This window comes from Polyergus mexicanus, unplaced genomic scaffold (assembly GCF_030449975.1).
Source record: "Polyergus mexicanus isolate NDT 795.1 unplaced genomic scaffold, iyPolMexi1.0 SCAF_20, whole genome shotgun sequence".
NCBI classification, from domain to species: Eukaryota; Metazoa; Arthropoda; class Insecta; order Hymenoptera; family Formicidae; genus Polyergus; species Polyergus mexicanus.
The window spans coordinates 100,537-120,562 of record NW_027223340.1 but is presented as its reverse complement, the minus strand read 5'-3'; the positions used below and the strand labels follow the sequence as shown (position 1 = coordinate 120,562).

The 20,026-nt window shown below is 40.1% G+C and overlaps 1 protein-coding gene across 3 annotated transcripts in view; it reads right to left on the bottom strand.

Moving 5' to 3' along the window:
• LOC138941883 (L-lactate dehydrogenase) overlaps window positions 1-20,026 on the bottom strand; it is a 97,874-nt gene that overhangs the window by 14,677 nt on the left and 63,171 nt on the right. Inside the window, exons 2-3 of one of the 3 annotated variants that reach the window (XM_070311838.1) lie at window positions 17,693-18,087; window positions 16,115-16,353 (exon numbers count right to left, since the gene is read on the bottom strand). The exons of the other annotated variants lie outside the window; for them this stretch is intronic. The gene's annotated coding sequence lies outside the window, so the exon portion shown is untranslated. The remainder of the gene's footprint in view (window positions 1-16,114; window positions 16,354-17,692; window positions 18,088-20,026) is intronic. 3 annotated transcript variants of the gene reach the window in all.

Sequence of the window (20,026 nt, the reverse complement as noted above, 5' to 3'; positions counted from 1 at the left end):
AGGCAATCGCGGAAGAGAAAATCTGAAATGCGATCCCTGAACGGTTTTGCTTGTATATTGTCGGTTTGGTGCGCACGTACATCGCCGTGATAATACATATTAAAACGACGCTTCCGTGTGCAAATTATTACTTTGCACGGAAATCCTTAATCTAGTTTCATTATAGAGACACTGCACCGGACGCTTGAACCGCTAGCGAATTTACGCTAGTAAGCCGGAGCGCGACCGTATATTGCGTTACACCGAATCGAGTTCACTTGCTGAAACAGGCGCGATAAATCAAGATTAAAATCGTGGGTTTGTTTTATATTTTTTGGTCGAACCTATATACGATATATTGAACGTGATATCAGACTGCCATTACCAGTTCTATTAAACGGTATCTCTCTCCGAGCTTTATCTAGATATATGTACAGACGTAGCTTCTAGAAGATACTAATCAACAGCATTCAGCAATCCGTCGATTCACGCAATCCGTCTCCGACAAATCAAATATCGCGGATACCGATGAGAGGAATCAACCGTGCAGGACCGAAACGCAAGAAGATAATAAGTAGGCCTTAGTGGTATAAGATTTGCCGGAGCACGTATGTAAAGGGGTGGCCCATTATCTTCCAGATATCGTCGGTCAGGCACAAATAGACGATAAACATTAATTGGAATCGGCGAGATAAAACAAATGAATCCCTTTGCCATCGGTGCAAGTGCCGGTCACGCGCCTCACGAAGGAGCAACGGAGTGCGCGAGAAGAGAGCACGAGAAGAGAGTGAATCGCAAAGATGAGAACGAAGAAAGAAGACGGCGCGAGGAGAGACACACGCGCGCGGATCCGATGAAGAGAAAGGAAAGAAAGGGAGAGAAGGAGAGCAAGGGATAGATAGAAAAGTGGTCAGGCAGTGAACGGCCCTGGTGGCTTGGTGATTTATATAGAATCATATCATCTCCATCCGAATGTCTTCATTTTTAACGCACGGCCGCGCAATGGTCTCTCCGCTCTCAGCGGCTTCGTTTCGGCTTCTCATCTTTGCACTCCCTCTCGTATACTTCCAGAGGAGGCATTGCCTCTTCCCCTCCTTTGAAGATCTCTTCCTTTACTCGCTCTTTAAGAACGACGAAAGAACGAAAGCACGCGAATGTACCTCGGAGTACGACGCAATTTCATTGACGCTTTCCTGGTGGTCCATACAATTTAATTTCTTCATGCATACCGCCCACTTTTATCCATTCTTTGACCCAAAAGATATGCATTGAATTCTCAGGTTGTCGTCCTTTAGATGCGACCCCGCATTTGGGATGCTCGAACACGGATGAGGAAACGGCTGCAAGAGGTGGAACGCAGCCACGCAGATAATCTGATAATTTTGTACGGAGTCGTCGATCGGACCGGCAACCGATCGATTTCGTTCCGTTCGCGCGTGCATAATCGAAGAAGCCCGGTTTTCGGCGTGCTCAGAAAGTGTCTAAAAAGAATGCCGGGCATTTGCCGATTGTTGCGGTCGAACAAATTTCACAATTGAAAAAATAATGTTAATATTAAAGAAATTAATATAAATGTTGTGAACAATTTAAAATATTTCAATAATTTTATTTTTACGCTCTAATATTTTAAGAATTCAATATGATTAATAATTCTGGAAAATTTTTTTACAATTATCTTTTCTCTTTAAAGAAATTGAGAGTGAGTTGAGTTTTATGGTTCTATCTATATAGGTAAAAGCTATTACACGCATCCTATCGATCAAAGAAGAAAAGTTTATCAATATGGCATGGCTTTGTAAAAATATAAAACAGTAAAATATGCGAGATATTACATTCTGTAATAAAACAGTTAACAAACAGTTGAATAATCGTGGAATAAAAATGAATTATAGCACAATGCGACGGTAAAATGTATGAGTGTGTTTCTTAATATGTCGGATACATCAAAGAAACTTTACTTTAATCTTTCTTTGCGCAGATATTCGTATATTATGCGCATAAATAATGAGAAGATAAAGCTACTTGATTTTTGCTCAATTCGTCGTTTGCGATTTAGATGTATATCTTCCCGATGAAAGAATATCCAGCCGGTTTGTAATTATTCATAGATCTCTCTCTCTCTCTCTCTCTCGCTCTCTCTTTCTCTGCATAAGTGCTCGGCGCGTGAAGTATGATTATGAAAGCTCGATTACGATGAGACGCGTATACGACGTTTCCAGGGAAAATCGCGCTATTAGACGCGGCGCGATAACGTAATAGCGCTCGTACAAAGAAGACGAAGGAGGAGGGTGTACTTAGAATGCGATTTGTACGCGCCTTGTAAGCGATGATCATTACGAATCGGTAATCGTTACGGGGATTCATGATCCGGCCGATAGCCGCGCCAGCATAAATATCCGATGCTGTCTATTCGTACGCGTTATTCGTTACTACACGTCCTCCGCCATCCTGGACGCCTCGTCGAAGAATTAAAAAGAAAAATTAAAAGCGGCCGGGGCGAGACAATGCATTAAATAGTCGCGAGGTAGTCCGCCTCTCCGAGTCCTCGAGTACGACGATGACGAGGATAAAGAAATACCTGGTGCCTCAAGAATTCACGACATCCGCGCATCTCCTCGTACCTATATTACAATATATCCTCGAGGATACTTGTAACGGGGACCTGGAAACACGTCGACGCGCCGCGCCCTGTGACGACTTCTTTCGAACGATGACCGAGCAATTCACTAAGAGTACGCGTGCTGACGATCACCTGACCTCCCGCATTCATTACGGAACAATATGCTCTTCGATTCGATTAAAAGATGCGCATCTCGAGGCTGCCGAAGATCGAACGTGCATGGGGGCGCATAGAGCTGATCGAGAGAAAAATGTTAGAAGGCATTCGATTACGGGGATCGATTTGTACGTTACTTATGTGGAACGTCACGAATTCTCTAATAACGGTGTCGATAAAATCAACTAAGGAATCGGCAAAATAAAATACATATATTTATTAAATAAGTAATAAAAAAAATACTATTGGATATAATCTGTTTTGAAATAAATGTAACTATATATAAGAAAAATGTTTCTTCAAAGAGATAAAAAAAACATATTTACAGATATAATATTAATAATGTATTAATAAAACATTATGCCAATTATATTGAAAAATACATTCAGATTAATTAGAAACATACAAATATATTTTTGTATGATTTTTTAAAATATTTTTGATGTAATTACCCATTGATTTTTCTACAAGTTTTTCTCGAGACATCGTACACTGGATAAAGAATAAATTTTTCTATTCAAAGATATGAAGAATATGCGATATATCATCCTAACGAATTTTAACTGACAATAAGAGAATAAAAAGCCTCGTTCAATATGGGCGCATGAGTCGCGGCGGCGTTCGATAATCGATTCGGCCTTTTTCACCGGGGTACAAAAACAGGTGCAATTAAACTTTGCACCCGAGAAAGCCGAAGGGGAATTTTCTCGAGTCACACATGCGAACCAAGGACCCTCTCCTCGTTTCTCGTCTTGCGCGTCTCTTCGCGCCGTCCTCCTCTAACTCTTAACTCTCCCGCGTCGTCGCGATATCATGCGGCCGGCAATAATGCATCTCGGAACGACGACGGTAAGGTGCAGACTCGGGGCCGTTGACTGGACGAGCTGCAGTTTTGCTTTACGACGCGGTTGAGTGACATTTAATACCAAACGGCGCCCTTTAGCGCCTTTACCGCCAATGAGTGCTTTGCCCCGAGCCCTGAGTCGTATCGGGGACCATCGAGTAATTCTTTGTGAGTTTCGCCCATAAGTTTTTAGCGCACAATAATTTGTCGTTTTCGCGCCGTGATTATCTTAAATGAAAACTCGACAAATAAATGAAATGATATGAGAAAAACATTCCAACTATTTTTTTTTTTTTTTTTTTTGTATATTGAAATACATTAACAATGTTGATGCGAGACGAATATCTCGTATAAAATTATCGTTCATGTAACAGAATTCTCAAAGTTTAAATAATCATAATACAAGAGGTATAAATCGAAATTGCACATAGAGAAGGACGCTAAATCATATCTAACGCATCGTACCGGGAAAAGTTTCATCTTCGTAACAGAATGATTTCGCTCCTGACATAAAATATAACCCCGCCCTTACGGGATTATTTTCCACGTACGATCGCGCCTATAAGGCCCGTCGCTATTACCGGTCGCCAATTTTTACGCGAAAACGAACAAGTATCGGCGCGATAGCTAAACGCGCAATAAAGCAGCCCCGTGGTGCCCGATTAACGCGCGCGGGATCGAACATCAAGAAGAAACAATAAACGATATTGCGCGAGCCGGAGCACCCGTTTGATCGACCTTCGAAGAGACTTCACGAGACTCGTCCGACCGGACATTTACGACGTAGTCAACATCGATGGGACCGATAAACGCGACTAACGCTGCGAAAACTGACATATTTTCGCGAGATATCGGAGTTCCGGTCGCGTTTTACGTCTTGTCGAGATGTAAGCATCGGGGACAGTGAATCGTCGCGGAGGATATATCTTATGCATCAGATGTCTTCCCGTATAAAGATCCCCCGACGTGATCGATACGGAAGGTTCACTAAGGTCATTCGAGAACTATTTATTTGACCGTTAGACATATAATTTAAAATGTATTAAAAAAGTGAAAAATATTTTATATTATATATTAATCCAGGAATATATTGTTATTGTGTCTAAAAAGGCACCCAGATATTTATACAAAAGCCCTCTTTTAGTTTCAATTTTCTTCGTAATTTAAAATAAAAAGGAACTTAATTGCTCATTGTATTTACAAAACGATGCTCGGAATGTCTCGGAGAGAATCGCTCGCAGCATCGAATCGAGGAATCATAAAGGCGATTTACTAGTAGGATCGGCGGAGATGTCTTGCCTGTTAAAAGTTAAACGCCCGTCTCTCGCACAGGAGGTTGTCGAGAGAAGAATCAGCCGACTATAGAACGCGTTGGACCATCTTGGACCGACCACTTCCGGACAATTTATATCTAGTCAACTCGATTTCACGGTGCGCGCCGCGTGCAACCGGCCGGCGCGGTGCAGCTTTTTCCGCTCTAAGTACGCGCCAGTACGTAAGAAGGTATACGGACAAATGCGTCATGGGGTCTCCTCAACCAATGAATATATTGACCTACGCGAGAGAGAGAGAGCCGATCTCCCTTCGAGACGACGAGGAGTCGGTCCCCGGTCTGGAGCTTTCATTTTGTCACGTTTTAAACGACCTCTCGACGCGCACACTCGGGTTTTCGCACTCGCCCGAAGCAAATGCCATTCCCGTTCTTTTACCTCACTCCGCTTTGAAAATGTAATGGAAATCGCTCATGCGTTAACATTTTCGCGCTCTTGCCAGGAAAGACACGGACAAAACGTGATTTTATAATATTTCCGATGAATTATATCCCCTATTATTCTTGGATGTCAGAGTTATTTGACACGATAGCAGCTATGACATCTTTGTACGTGACGTTGTACGTTTTATCAAAACTACGATCCAACGTCATAAAGTAATGAAAATCGATTTTAATTACGGTGACATCTATGACGTTTTAGCACCGCGTTCCCACGATACCGCACGTTGAATTATCGGACATTTATGAACGTATCCGTTATTCGGTTTCACGCTGGCAAATCATGGGTGGTAATCGCATGTACGACGCTGAAATTTGTTGCCCTTCGTCGCTATCAACCGCCCCGTGTGTAACGTCTTCGTCGATAATATTTAAATACGTTCTTCAATGCAAAGACAAATATATGATTTTGTGCCCGCGCTTTGTGCGGTGTCACAACTATTCGCATTATCAAGACGAGTGATAACGTAATGAAATCACTGCCTATAAACAGATTTTCTACGCCCTATAAACATATTGAATGAGCTAAAATTTTTAATGTAAGTTGGAATTTATATGATGAAAAAATTAATCAGCATGTAGAAATAATACACGCATAAATCAATATTAAAAAAAAAAATGCATGTTACATTTTGCAAAAACATTTTATAAAAAAAGAAAAAGATCTCAAGTACTTTATTCTAAGGCAGTTTTGCATACTTGGCGTTATTTGTTGTCGCATTGAGATTATTTTATGCTCGATACTCATTAAATCACGATACATTTCTCGGCAAGTCTCTCGAGCAAATGTCACACCGCGTTGCAGGTGACAACATAATCGTTTTCGCGAAAGCGCGATTAAACTCCAGATGTAACGGCTCATCCACGTAAACTAATTAATGATCCGCGTCGCTCAACGAGACACAAGTTAAAGATTAGACAGCTAGAACGAGCTACTCAAATCGCGATTCCGCATCTTGCAGATCTTTCTCTTTTTGTCATTCGCTTTCGTCCAGCGACATAAAAGTCTCGCCCCGCGGATAACTTATAAAGTAGACTTGTTTATTTTATCGAAGCCCTTTTGTCGAGGCCGCGACTCTTCGAGTTGCCTTCTCTTAAGCTAAGCCTCTCCATTTACGTTCGCCGAGTAACGACATTTTCGAAATATGTACGTCTTCGTCGTTTTTCTCGTCTCATCGGGACGACAGATTTCGAGGCACGCCAGACTCTTCGAGAGCAAAGACGACGGCAGGCAATGGATCGCGAGGAACCTGAGGATAAGAGTAGAGCAGCGTGCACCTGCGGTCTAACAAAAGAATCCGTGGAATTCCTCGACTGAGAACCGATGTACATACGTCGGGACATACGATGGATGCAAAGCGAGAATCTTTTACGCGGCCTTTTATTTAACGATACCGCCCAAGACCCGCGTTCGCTCAAGTCGTTTACAGCGCGACTGATATCTCTCGAATGAGCGTGTCTAGGCATGCATTTAGATTACAATTTGCATAAAGCGGTAAAAATTGAGAAAGTATGTATGTACTGTAATAAAACTTTTTCTTGGCTAAAGTAAGATGACGAAGTAAGATCACACTAGCGTATCTTAAAAAATAATTTTTCGATTAGAACATCCTTCCTCTTGTATGTCGGTAGTTGCAAGCTTTGAAAAGGAAAAAAATTATTACACTATTCATTTTGTCGATCAATTAGAGAAATGTTTGAAATTTTATATATATTTCGCGATACAATATTATATATATTTTACAAATAAAATTATAAAAGGCAAAACACTCGATGAAACATGAGCAAAATATTGTTCCCAAATGAAAATTGACATTCAAGAATTAAGAAAACAATATTCTCTCTCTCTCTAATGATAAAAAAATAGAGCGACTTTTCAAAATGTTTGCTCATTTATCTCCACGTAACAAATAATCCTAAAGATTTAAATAAACGTTAAATAGCACGGACTCTGTTTAATACGAATGATGAAATGCCGTTTTTCGAAGAGTCGACCACCGTGCGGAACAAGCAGAGCCGTTCTGTATAGTCATGGAAATAGTGTCCATTGGAAAGACAAGTTGAATCTCCGAGATAAGATAAAATATAGACCCGGATAATCTAACATGGGCCCTCCTTCTCGGATTCCGATGGTTTAATTTCAATCGTACGTTGTAATAGCTAGCTTATAGCTCGAGTAACACTCGAACTAACATATAGTTTTACCGCAAGAGATAGTATCCGATAACCGTACTCATAAGCACGGTACTTAATTATCAATTAAGCAATATTAGTAACCTGTTTTTTTGTCCGAGAAATAAATAATTTTATAATTCATGTAAGAGAGAATACAATTTTGACGGCAAAGAGAGTTGTGCGGACAAGAGTAATATATCGAATAAGATATTTCTTTTTGAACGATTAATATACATTCAACATATGCGTTGTATGGTTGTATGCGTCTAATATTGTTTTTTAGGAAAAGATATATATACACCAAAATTATCATGATTACAACAGTTTATGGGTATAAGATATCCATTATAAAATAACAGCAATTAAGGAATATGAGACTCTTGTGATATTAAAATTACTTGTAAAATATTTTACATACGAGAATATTATAAAAAATTATATAACAATCAATTTCAAACAGTATTGAAACTTTTTTAAATATAAAGCCGCTCTTCTCGCGTGTAAGAATATTGATAATATTATGGTTATAAATATTTTAGAATTATATTTATAATTATAAATATTTCTTCAATATATAATTCAGTATATAATTAAATATATAATTAATTATATAATTAAATAACAAACAAAAAAAAAATTGTTCATATACAAACGAAAATGCAAGCTATCGTGGAGATTTATGGAATTATATGTGGGTGATGTCACGAAATATTTACCAATAACATGCAATCGAAATAGAATAGCTCACTATGCCACTACGGTCCATAATGGATGGCCCTGATATATGGAGTGAATAGATCTCATCGCTTACGTAACCATCCTGGGCCTTTTCTCCTCTGCACTATTATATATCGAGCTTTGGTGTTCTTCCTCTCATCGTGTATACTCAATTCTCGAATTGGCTGAGCCACCCAACGCTTCGTCTCGATCTTCTCTTTCTCCTCGTTGCCCGCATTTTTCTTTCTCTCGCCGCTTACTCTCCGTCTCTTCCTCATGGTCTCTCGTACATTTTCCCGTTGCACTCCGGCAACACATAACCGCGTTATTCGCCGCGGGATAGAGAGCGAGAGAAGACGTATATATGTATATATAGTTAGGTCGATTGTTGGACGCGGCCAAGGATCGCACCATTGTCGGGCTGCGTATTTTTGTTTCTCGTAATGAACTATTGATCGCGAACTGGCGATCCTTTCACGCCACAGCGCGGCGGAGGGATGCGGGAGAGGTGACCACCGCGCGATGGTTGCCAGACCATCGACAACCTCCGTGGAGCCCTTCAATGGTAATGGCAGGAAGAGCGGGAAGAAAGCATATAAGAGTGGGCGCGCACACTCACGGATCATTACGCGACAGTGACGAATTATAACGATACGGCCAGTAATGCGTCTCCGTGTGCTCGCGTTTTTGCCGCCGAAAGGTAGCGGAGATCAATAGGAGATCGAGCGAAGAAAGAAGGACACGGCGAAGAAGGAAAGATGTGACGAGAGTGAAAAAGAAAGGGGAGGAAAGAGAGAGAGAGAGAGAGAGAGGAGGCCGCCACGGTAGTGCATTCTGCCTCGTAAACCTGTTCCTCTTTTCGCCGCCCGAGAACACCGCTCTTATTTACGAGGGCCTCGCGTGCCGCCGAATTTCGGATTCACCCGCGGCGTCGCGAGACGAAAAATTTGGACGGCCGCGAAGGTACATCCTCGACGCTCTCGTTTGAAGAGCCCCACCTAGAAAGTTTCCGCATTACGAGTCGATCTCTCGATAATTTGCTGCCTGAGAACGGCACGATGAGGCGATAAATATCGGCGGTGCGATATTTACGTAACTCGCGTGTTATCGCTTGAAAGCGCAAACTTACGCGATAATTTACGTAGAACATTATCGTAATACGATTCGGAGTACAATATTATCTTGTTGCATATAGTAGCCAGATCATTCCGAGAAATTTGCCATTATCTCCGATGTTCAGGTTCGACGATCTCTCGCCACATTCAACATCCGATGTATAAGAGTCTATAAAATCTTTAACATATTTCCTCCTAGTTTCATCCGTCGACTTCTCTTTCTACTTCACTCTCCGAATTGATTTTCTTCAACGTAATGTAACCGCGGCAATACGTGATCGATCGCACCCGGGGTCATAGACGGTCATAAATTATCATTGCTTACCCGTTGTGTTCGGCCTTAAGGTTCCCACGTCATAATGAGAACCTTCCACCCTTCAACCGAGCCCTCTCCTCTCTCTCTCTCTCTCTCTCTCTGCTCATCCGCCCTCGTTCTCGTGCGCTCTATCACTTTTTCTCCAAGCCCGTGTTACGAGCACGACGATTCCGTCCTAGACTCGGGCAGCGGTTGTTGAAACGAGCATTAATATATTACCCAATGATCGAGATCGTTCCTGTCATTTGCGCCAGACGGCTCCGGGATTAATTAGCCTGGCCGATACTTGGAGATCTCGTTTGAACGACTTGCATCGCTCGATACTTTCTTCTTTTTGCACGATCCGTTCCGTTGTCACTCCCATATTTTGCCTCTCCTTCTCCTTCTTCTTCTTCTTCTTCTTCTTCATTTCCGTGCCTCTGCACCTTACCTTCTCGCTTCTCCGATGTTTGCGCCGTCGTTTCTTCCATGCACGACGGGCTGCTCCGATCTCGTTCAGACATATCGAAACGTCGACGCGGTAGAATGCGCGTGCCTGATCGTCGTTTAGATCTGCCGTCGATCCCCTTCGTCGGTACGGCGCTATTTCTGCACCGATGACAAAGAGAGGATGGAGAAACCGAGACGCTCGTAATTCAGTTTACTCGCGATCGTGGCGGCGTGATTTGCGATGCCGGCTGCCAGACCCCAAAAAAAACGTATATATCGGAGGATCTACGTAGAGAATGATATGCTGTCGATTTCAAAAGTACCGAACAACTCCGATATTCTTCCATGTACCAAATTTTTTAAGTTTTTTCGTAATCCACTTGAAATTTGAGGACAAAATGAAATTTTGTATAAGTGCAAAGATTTTTGTAAATTTAATAGCTTTATGTACTGAAAAATAAAAATTTTCATATTTTTTTATTATCTAACAACGCCCAGTTGTTATCAGTGAATTTATCTTCACATATATTTTCATAAATTTTACATAAACTCTTGTTTTGACGCCGCACCATCTCATCGTAACATCGATTCTCATCCAGTTCCTGAATAATCGCGATCTCGCTCGTCCCTTGGATTTTCAATCCGAAGAAAAGCGCACGTGGTAGAGTTCTGGTATAACGATCGCGCGTCCTGCTCATTCCTTTCGGCTGCCAGAATTCTCGACGGGGGCACTCGACGACAAACGCACCACCGGCTTAAGTTACCGGCTCCCGAGCCGTTAATTCGTCTCGATCGAGTGCCTAGATAAATCGACACGTCCTCTTTCTCGAACGCGTTCGAGCGTAGCGTCGGCCAAGAAGATCGGCCTCTTCCTCGCATCCCTGCGACAGTCCGCGTCCACCGCCGCCACTTGGCACCTACCAGCAACAGCCTGTCTGGCGACCGGCGAATGCGAGCCGTTCAGATGGCGGATAAGCCATCCGATATCCAGCTAATGTCGAAGATAAATAACAATTATTTTATAATTAAGCGAACGAGCGTGGGCAGTAAATACACGTCGCCGGAACAGAAACACTCCTTGATGTAGCAACGGCTACCCGCAATCCGACACCGCCTGCTGCCTCTCATTCATAAGACGCGGGCCGGCATCAATCAACTTTGCCTTGACCGACTCAGAAATGAGATGCGCATCAGCGGAATCAATTCGAATGAAATGTCGCCAGTATCTGTGCTTATTGTTTAATTGATCTAGTTATTTAAATGTTTAAATTGTATGAAAAATTAAATAATATTTTCGATATATAAATTAAATAATAAAAAGTTAGAAATCATATGTAGACCTTACATATGATTAAGTCCTATTTCTACGATACAATCATCATCACTTACGATGCATCTTTTATATGTCTTCAGAATTTTGATAAAAAATTATAAAAGCGTATCTTAACGACTACACATTGAAAATCATGCACTGAGATTCTCGATACTTGGAGATATTTGAAAAATGTAACAAATAGAAAGCTACTTGCATTCGTAAACAAATTTTTAGTCCAGATCACAATAAGATTTATCAATAGACTCGATTAAGAAATGATTTAATGTGACAAAAGACAATTTCGAATTTTTCAACATTCTTGACTCGGTGAGTCTCTCTTTCTTTCACCCTTCGAGAGCGTCCACGATGCGCATCCACGGAAAATAAGATTCAACGAGATCGTAAAGCGACTTCCTACCTTATATACCATATGCCGTTTTGTAATACGCCATAAAATTCCGCGTTATATATCTACGCGCGATATCATCTGGGTTAGAAGCACCCGTAGAGCGTGCTCAGACTTATTGTTAGTCGATCCCCCTGTACCTTCACCTCGACAGTCTCAGTATCGCAACGGCAGTGGAATGACCTTTTTTTTCTCGCACGTCGTACAAGTACGTTCTTACCACGGCTGTCTCTTTTAACTCCATCAAACTGGCTATTAATTTTCACCCTCCGCGGTGATATGCCCTCATGACAGATGCATTCCTCTCGGCTTGTTTGTCTAATTATTACGACGCGAAAAGATACCGCTGTTCTTTTAACGACATTAACATAACGTTAATATCAAACAGATTTCTAGTTTGAAATCTATTATAAAATTCTTTAAAGACTTTTTGCCGTGAAAAATCATTCTTAATTATTAAATTAAGAAAGCTTTAAAATTATACAAATTCTAGACAAAAAATCCAAGAGAAAATACATGTAGGGATAAATTATTATAAGATCGTAAAATTCGTTGTTAGTGATATGTATATATATATACAATATATATATTTAATGTTTCCTCGCACACTTTAGCTTTCATCATTATTATCATTTATGCAAATATATATAAGTAAGCTGATTCACATATAGCTTCATTCGCCTAATATAAATTACACATGAATAACGGCCGTTGAAAAGGATATGGCGACTCGGCAGATTACAAATGACTCCTCCATATTTTTCGTTCATGAACTTCTCCGCTGTGGATTCAGTTACCTGCCGGACATTCGCACAGAGTACGGCACAGAGAGTCGTTTCCGAATGATACGGCATATGCATCAGCGCTTCTCCGCCACGATGAAGCACGACAGAACGCGAAGATGGGGGAGAAGGTGTAACATTACACAACTCCCGTATGCCATTGACTTTACGGGATACGGAAGCCACATAGTCGTTGGCTACTGAAACCTCTCCGCATATTTTCCTCATCGCGCATACGATGCGTATCGTAATACTTCTCATATCGCATATTAAAAAGTCGGCAAGCCAATATATCGGACTTTGAGTATATTTTTTTTTAAGTTTTCTTTTATATACATAAGTGAAAGAATCATAATATATCGGAACGAATAATAATTTTAAAGTCGGAAAACACACTATATAAATATAAATGTACTAAAAAATATATTGAATTAATAGTTTTGCATATCGTGAACGGTTTCATGTCAATCGTTTTAAGTCTTTAATAAAACGCGATTTACATTAAGAAATATTTATGATATATAATATAAAAAAAAAACAATATTTATATTATAACATAAAACATTGAGCATTAAGATGCAAAAAAAAAAAAAAAACTATATTTTGATAACCGATTTTTTTGACAACGCTGATGCAACGCACTGTACAAACACGTGTGTGTGTGTGTGTGTGTGTGTGTGTGCTGCTTGTGTGGAGTGAGGTGTACGATTACACGGTATAACATGACTCGATGAGCCTCCCAGAGAGAACGCGGTATCGTCACGACGTGCAATGCGGAGCATCGCGCCTCGATTGTGTTTACACGCGCGAATCGCGGGCTTTGAATAAGGGTGGATGGTTGATCGCCAACGAGCCAGAGAATACATACATTCTGGTGTACGTGTGTGTTCCTGGGAGACGTACAGTAATCACTCGTCGGCAGAATAGACCACCGTGAGTCGCGCGATGTACATAGTAAATATATCCTGGAGGAGATCCCGCGAGAGCCTAGAGGCGACGCGAACCTTATCAGGGACGAGTACATATGCTGTACATAATGCTGTCGGGATATAAGTGGATACTATATTAATTTATAGAATTATTGCAATTGAATCTGTGATTCCTGAGTCCTCCTATGTTAGACTCTATTAATGAAATTAATGGTCGTTACGTCATTCTCTCTCTGCATTATGTCTGGAATTCTCATTATTTGTTGTGTATTTAATCGAAAAATTGCATATTAAATTATTGGCATTTTTGCTTGACAATTGCTTTTACAAACATGTGATAATGCCACGAATAATTTCTATACCATAGACGCGATTTTAATGGATTTGTATGTATTAATCAAAATTATTATATATTTAAATTCCTGAAACAAGTTTCCATCAAAGTCTGCATTAAAAATGAATTCCTTTTTGCGTTTCGTGATAAACTTTCCTCGAAAGTGTCCAGTTTCACGCTGTGGCCAGCAATTGCAAATGTTGGCACGAGAATATCGCCGCATCGTTTAATTTGTAATAATGTTGCTATGCGTTAACTTAAATCCTCCGGCGCGAAGGATGTAAATCTGCGTGTACATGCATGAAGATCCGAATAATTACGGATGACAGTTGTTCGTTAACTACTCATTAACAGGCTTCGAGGTGCGCGCACTTTGAAAATATGCAATTATTGCCTTTTCCACGGTTATTACGATCCCGTACGGACATCAAAGATGTGCAATGCCATACGCAGTGATGTATGTTTTCAAGGATATTACTGTAGACGCTAATGTACGATAGTGACCCGTTAGTACGACTTATAATAACTCGTTAGGGTAAGCTTTACCGCATCGCTTGCGTACGTTCGAAAGTAATGTAGTTTCACAAATAGCGTCCATAATTTTCTAATGATTCAACGTTCACATTATTTCTCATGAAATATAAATATAAATATTAATAGCAGGATTATACCTTGCAATTTGTATTTATACGGCTAATATTTTCCACTATATAAGAGAAGTAATATAAGATTTTTCCGTCATACGTCTCATATTGAATCTTGATGTCAATGCGTTAATAGAATCAACTGTCAATTATTATCACAACGTATATGAAAATCGCGCGTACAAAAATGTATATAAGAGTCATATTATTACATTATACGTATAAATTCGATAGTCGTTATATCGTGTTTGTTAATGTTCCTGTATTCTCAACAACAGACAGTTGTGATGCCTGGCATCGTGACACACGCCACCGTTTCATTCGCGCTACCTTGCTCACGCCAAGCAGTAACAATGCGCGTGACGTTCCACCGCCGCCGGATTTACATTCGCGCCCCGGCAAATGGAGGAGGGTCAGGGATAGAGACGCGTATGGTTGATTGCCAACAATCGGAGAATGTATAGTTACATCGCGAATAGTATACGTAGCGGCAGCGTGTAACGATCGCTCACCGGTGGCCGCCGCGGGGACCATCGCGCGTACGACGACGCCGGTCACGATCGTCCGGAATTTCTCCGCGTCGATGCGTCGCGACGTTTCGCGCGCGGACAAATTGCTCCATCTATCATGCGCCCGGGTTACAAGGCTAATCCAATTTGTACACGGCGCGATAGCTCAGCGGGGGACACACGGTCCATTGACGTGACATTCGTATCGCTGGTGCGCGACGTCTTCGTTGACGGATGGAGAAGCATGACCGACTGTGGAAGCGCGTAGAGTGGAATGAAAGAAGAAATACACCTTGTGTCGAACCGTCATTTTCCTCAACATACTATACAAGTTTAGAGAAAGTTATACACGAGCGGTTCGTGTACAAATACACGAATAAACTTATTTTAAAATTGACCATGTCAAAAGTTTTTAAAAGTTTGAAATTGAGAAAATTTTAGAGAGCGAACAAAATTGTGGCAGCGATTAATAAAATCATCATTTTCAATGAAAATCTTTCAATTACGTTATAAAGTAAATTATAAAAATTTTTTCATCGATAATATTCGAAAAAGATATGCGTTTGAAATACACAAATATAGAATTTTATTTTTCTTTTTTTTTTTTTTAATTTAAAATATAGAGGAGCCTGATGACAATACAATAAAAGTAATTTTGCATATTGTGAAAACTTAACGACATTTTTATTCTTCCTTCGCACATCTGGAAGTTCATCTGTCAAATACGTGTTTTGATAATATTATGATCATGAGAAAAGATATTTCGAGAGTGATGGAAACGCGTCGATAGAAGAATAGATTGACTTATATGTTTATCTACGATGCGCCGATACTAGGTATAATAGAAATTTTCAACGAGCCAGAATCATTAATATTCAAATTTGAAAGTCTTCCCTAAGTGAAAACAATTTGACCGATGACGAGATCCAACAATCTCCAGACCGTTAATCCGAAGAATACGAAAATCTTTAACCGTATATCGCGCTTTTAATGTCAAATCTCATAGCTCTTTTCGTCAGCTATTTATTAGAGATAAACTAACGTATGATTGTAAATTTTCTAATTGAACTTACCGTCTATCGTGATTTTATAAACGTGAACCGAATGTAGGTGTTGACCGTTATGTATCCGCGATGAAGAATTCCAAATATATATTTATCCTGGTATGTGTGTGTTTACACATACATACGATATATATTATAAATATAACTCGACGATGTGTAATACAATGAAGTCACCGTGCGTTGCAACCATCGCGAAACAGAGAAGCCATGTATGGTAAACGATGGTACGGCAGCCAGGTATTTTGCCTCTGCAAATCCCCCATAGAGAGAAAGAAAGAGAAGGAAAGTGCAAATTAAAGAGAGAGAGACAAAGAGAGAGAGAGAGAGAGAGAGAGAGAGAGAGAGAAAAAGTTACGATGCTGCAATGAACAAAGCACAATCGATCCTATCTGACGAAAAACACCCGAGTCATCCTCGACTTAATAACTAATTATCGATTAATAAGAGAGTCCCCCCCCTCTCCCTCTACCCCGATTTCGGCGCAACATTTAATCACACCGCGCAACGCGCATTGCGGATTTCTTTTATAGAAAATTTGCATCTCATCAACATTATCAAATCGTTATAAGATGGGACGTACGCAATAATATATTACATCAGGAGCGGCCGCTCGTGTACCGTAATGAGTTTTTCGATGCATCCTACGCAATAAAGGAAGATGAATGATACGATTTCCGATCACGAGACTTTGACATAGGAACTTAATCGCTGCGCAAATGGAATCGTTAAGTTGATTCTTCGGATGTGTTAAATTGCTATCAAAATTTTGTTTGCTCTCTAAAATTTCCTTAATTTTAAGCTTTAAGGAACTTTTTACACAATCAATTTCAAAATGAGTTTATTTATATGACATTTTTCTTATCTATGTAATATTTCAAATTAAAAAGTTAAAATATGATAAATCAATAGAGATATACGTTTATACGCTGTTAATAATAATAAATATGAATTTAACGAGTGCTTCGAAAGTTAGTCTCTTTTTTATATTAGATCGTACATCGCATTACTTTGTCAATCGAGCAATACTATGGAAACAAATCTGAATCTAGTTCAACGATTTGAACTAACGTACTAACGCTAACAACGTTACAAAAGAAAGCATCGAGAGGTGATCATTAAAGATGTCAATATTTTCACTCGCGGCACAATGTTGATTCTATCCCGAGCGGAATAAGACACCGAAGCAACAATTTGTAACGAAATCTGCGAAACGAGAGACACGCCTTTAATGCGAAGATATCCGCGTTAAGATCCGAGAGGCGCCATGTACCGTCCCGTGCTGAATATAATATCAAATATATTGGATAATGATAAAGCCGCGCGAGCACCAAGCTGTATTGGTGATTGCTTATTAGTTTTGGCCGTACGATACGATCTTAATGGGAATACTTAGGTGGGAGGCTCCGAGACATTGAGGATGATCTATACTACGGATCCGTGTACGCACATCAGGACCGGGCTGATAGATCGACCGGGCCTATGATACCCTAACGCCTTCCCCCGATCTCCCTCTCTCTCTATATCGCTTACATGTAATCTATATGTGTGTATGCGAATGCACACACACCATCATAAGATTCCACGTACTGGTACTGCGGCAAAGAGCAACCCGACGACAATACAATACAGCCAACACGAAAGCCGATAAGATCGAGACCCGAACTGCTGTGTCGAGAATGCCTGCTGAGATCCGCGTTTTTTTTTTTTTTTGCACACATTCATTCAGCCCACCATGTATATGGATCTGCTTCTTTCCCCTCTGCCGCTCATTGTTATTATTAGGACAGACGAGGGCCCCCTCTTCTCTTCTCTTCTCTTCTCTTCTCTTCTCTTTTGCTCCGGAAGAGCGATTCGTGATACGAGTCTTGGCAAGAGTCACTTCCTACCGGACAGCTGTCCTCAATGTTTCCTGGTGTTTCCTCCCCATGAAATTCGCCGTAACCCCTTTTTCGTACGCCTCAAAGCACACGGTACAGTCCCGACTATGAAAATTAGCCGAATACGACATCAACGAAATTGATATTATTTAAAGAAGACATTTTTTTTGTTATATATGTGATACATATATTAATATTTAAGAGTAATATAATTATTTTTTTTACTTTTGATATTAATCCTTGAATAGCGGACGGTATGATAGCTGCTAAAAATATTTTTCTAAATAAAATAAATAAAAAAAATTAATTGAAATAAATAATACTTATCCCAATTCATCGGTGTATCGTGACACATATATAAAATATTTAATTTATTGTACAAATTTTATACAACGGTTTTCAAATATATTGTACAATATATCATGAATTAATGCTTTCATTTATTATATTGTATAATATTTATGTTATTTCTGTACATATTCTGTACATGAGATTATACTACGTTCGAATACATAACTCTATTTTTAATAAAAATTTGAAAAAATTATAAACATATATATTCAAATATTAGATACTTTTCAAGCATTTTCAAAATAAATCGATTAGTGCCTCTAAATTAAACTATATAATATATTACACGCGTATGAAAGCGAAAGCACTAAAATCGCATTCCAGGCGCGCGCTCGAAATTCTCGTATCGTTGCTTGGGGGTACTTTGCTCTCCCATAAACGATGGCCGACAAACCACTTACTACTCTTGCTTCACAGTGGTACATTAACTGACGCGACAAAAGTGACATAGCTATATTTTTCGTCGATCAATGAAGGAACGCTTGGCAGTAAACGAAACGCAATGAGTTATCGATACGCCGCGCGCATCTTCCAAGTTTAATATTCTTCTAAATTTTTCATTTAAACGAATCTCAATTATCTCTCGCAGATAGAATAAGAAATCATCGTCCATTGACGCGACGGTACCGGTGCGCGTTCGGTTTACGATTATGATATTTGCATTCGTATATAAATAAAATTGTTTGTATCGTCGTGACGCGAGGTACTGTAATGCCAGACTATGCAGATTAACGATTATCATATTTATTTTTCATCGCTGACATTTATAGTTTGTGAGCGCTTCAATGGTATCATACGTTTGTGCGGATTATCTCCGTCGTCTGACGGGAATTTCTCCGCTTTAGAGAGACGCTTTCGAAAAAAAAAAAAAAACACCCTGTTTTGGAATCTATAGAGTAGAATGAGAGTGAAATTTTAAAACACAGAACTGACTCATCACAAGGAGATTGGAAAAGCAGGCAAGATTCGATGCTGCGGGTAGATTCGCAAAATGGAATAGGTGGACGAGAGGAGGAGGAGGACGACGAAACGAACGGGCGAGAGGAGGTGATGAATCCTCGCGATTAACACGTCACCGTGGAAGAGCGTGTTTAATCAGTGTGCGGAGAAGACGCTGCGGGGCGTCCGTATTCGGACCATCGGCCCCATCGTCGTTGCACCCCTTTTTAAAGCGGCCGGAACACCCCGTCATAAATAACGGGGCGTTCTGGAGCCTTCGAGTCACAGGAAGGATGACCACGATGGTAATTGTGAGTTACGCCGGGCCTCGGGGCCCCCGTGTAGGGAAGCGTAGGCCCGCGAGACATGTTCCAAAATTAACGATGATAACGACGATCAAAAGTAGCTGCTTACCCGGCAACGAATTTCTCGCTGCCATCTTTGAGTTTCAAACCCTGCAGGATATAAACGCACACACGCACACTTTTCACCTTTTTATCATAATAATCACTGGTGGTTGATTGCAATTATAAAATATAATATTTGAAAATGGATTTATACATAATATCATCAACATTATTATTAATAAATGTTAAGTATATCAAATGTTTAAAAAACTCTACAGCTTCATTACTGATATCTGATATGATTATATAAATTAGTTGACAAGGTAATTGAAAACGTAAAATCAAACTTGTTATCTATAATAATCTATATAACTGTGCAAATATAATTTATTTTTCATGTAATTCCT